We start from the raw sequence: 2,955 nt of genomic DNA on the forward strand, positions 1-2,955 counted from the left end.
AAACTTGTACATGAATCTGATCTTAACATCACTTGGACTGGACCGGACAGCTCTATGAAAATATATGAAACAATCACTACATTTAGGATGTTTTATCGAAGTGGTATTTATAAATAATGTGTGCGTAAGATAATTCTTAATGAAGTACATAGCATGTAGTAGTACATAATTACCTAAGTTTTGTTGTTAATATATTGAGAGTGAAATGCAGGTCAAAATGGTTGTATGGGAGGGATTCAGAATAATCTAGTCACCCTAAGTCTGTCGATAAACATTAGGAGTATTGCTTCAGTGAGTTAATTTTCTCACACAAAAGCACATTGATAAATTTTGACGTACAAGAAAGTAGCAGCATGTCGCATGCTGGATGCAGGAGCAGAGCACAACACACTAAATATCTGACACGAGCCTTCCCGGGGTGTGTAGTGATAACTAGGGAGTGGATTTTTAGGTAAAAACACATTTTTTCTGTTGTTTTGGAAGTCAACCAAACTCGATAGGAGTGCTGACCATATAGTTGTAATGTAATCTGCGAAGTCTTATTTCACATAAAAATGCATAATTTTACTTTCACATAAAATACATATTTTTAAGGAAAGAACATATTGTGTACATGTTTTAGACATTCCAGACAAAATAATGTTTCCAAATTATTTGTGGAAAACATATTTTGTAGTTAATTCATAAAATAGACTAAATAGAAAGTAATAATGCAACAAATAATTTTGAAGCTTTTGCGTCTGTTGTGAATGAGTTTGAAAAAATTGACACGTCGTCCATTGCAGTACTTGAAGATTTATTGAAACATGAATCTTTACAAAACGATTTGGCATTCCTGTCAGTAAATCTAACCTTTTTGTGTGGTGTGATAGAAAAACTGAAAACTTCCACGCAACTGCTTTGCAAAACAGTGAAGGATGTTAGTGCAGTTGAAAGGAAATTGAACTCTCTGTCATGGACACGCATGCAAGTGCTTAAAGACAAATTCTGAAATCTGTTCGAAAAGAACAAGCATACCAAAAACTATGCAAAGTTGCTTAGGTTCTGGAGAGTGAACATGTAGGTGAAATTGATGGTGTAAGTATGCATGACATCCCTCAGTTCAAACATGCACCTCTGACTGTGTGCTGTGGAAAGGTCATTGTTCCAAACATGCACGTCTGACTACATGTGATGTGGAAAGGTCATTGTTCAGAGATAATTGGCATGCATTTTCAATGAACAATTTGGAAATATGCTTTGTTGTTCATTGTAATCAATAGAGTGCAACAAGCATCTAACGTCCTGCTCACTTGTATCTATTTATTTGTTTGAGTCTTTGAATAAAAATGTTTTTGACTTTAAACCACATGTTTCCACTGTTTGTAGAACATGAAAAATAAATATTTTTCAATTTTTGAGCACCTAAAAATCTCCTACCTAGTGATAATGCTGTTACCTTATAATCAAGTGGTCCCAGGTTTGATTCCCAGTGGAAGCACCTCGTACAGTGTATCAGATCCCACTTTAAACTATAGGTCCAGTGACGATTAACCTATTTGAACATAAAGTGGATTTAAACTTTTGAAAACCCAATGTTTCATGGATTTCTCATCTACACTGTCTGGAACAGAAAGATAGGATAAAATATGTCTTCGCATTCTTCATTTGCATGCCAGTTTTAACCTTGATTCTGGTCTTTGATAATGCAGATGAGAAACATGGATTTTTTTTTTTGTAGTGTGTGCTATTTTTTTACTTTGCCCCTGTACTTTTGCAATTAACAACAAACACACTTGATTTAAGTTGGCGTGCAGTGGAATTTCTGGTTATTCTGCAGAAGAAAAACAAAATACAAATAGAGATCACCTTACATGATGGTTGTTGAATATGTATGTCCGGTAAACAGTGGAGATTCACTTGACTGGCAGCCAATCCCTGTCACTTCTATGGAAGATGCTTCTTGAAAAGGCATGGCCACCAAGAATTCCGGCAACATCACTAGTCTGTCTCCTGTAGTGTTTCCTCGACCTGTGCTGCCATTCATCATCCCATCTGGCTCCATTTATAGAGAAAAATAATTTATGTATAACCTAAATAACAACAAAAAATATGTAGCACAAGTAATATTTTTGAACTTGTACATTTCCATGATGTTCCTATTGTATTTTCATTGAATTGTAAAGTGAAAGAAGCTTGTACTTTATAAAAAAACTAATTTATTTACGAAAATCTTTTTTGTTGGTCTAACATTGCATCTGTACGAGTTCATTTCTTGTGTAATGCATAGACCTTCACAAATTGCATTTATACCATTGTAGCAGTAAATTATATTCAGATATTGAGATCTGATGTTCAGTTATTAAGCAGAATTAAATGTATACTTTTGATATCAATATCTATGTAGTACTATTCAGTTTGAAATGTGGTTTTTGAAGACTGTTTTTGTATAGTGTAACATATTTTGTATGTGTATATATATATATACATAAAATTTAAATGATGAGTGGTACTTCCTTATTCTTGGTTCCTTGTAACTATGCTGTAACTGGTAATTAGTTTTTAATGCAGTCTTCTTTTTTGAACATTAACAAATTACATATCCTGAATTCAACTTGGAACTGAATTTTGTGGTGTTCTTTTTAAATTTGGAATTTGTTACAAAAAACCTATTATATTGTAGAATAATTTTCAAGTACAAAATTGAACAGTGATAATATTAAATTTGTATAAAAAAGAAAATAATAATAATAAAAATATTTTAGAAATTTATTTTCCTTTATTATATGTAAATGAAGGTGAATGTAGATAAATGCATTCTGCTCTTTATGAACCTTGCCTAACTCCATCATTTAGAACTGTGTGAGTTGGATCTATTGTGTGTTGTAATCTGAGAATGTAATGTAGGCATAAGGCAAACTTATCCACGAAAACTAAAATAGAAATGTGTGGCAGTGTTGCACTATGGAGATACCA

The sequence above is a fragment of the Lepisma saccharinum genome, chromosome 3, assembly GCF_977018435.1.
Source record: "Lepisma saccharinum chromosome 3, izLepSacc3.1, whole genome shotgun sequence".
Classification (NCBI taxonomy): Eukaryota; Metazoa; Arthropoda; class Insecta; order Zygentoma; family Lepismatidae; genus Lepisma; species Lepisma saccharinum.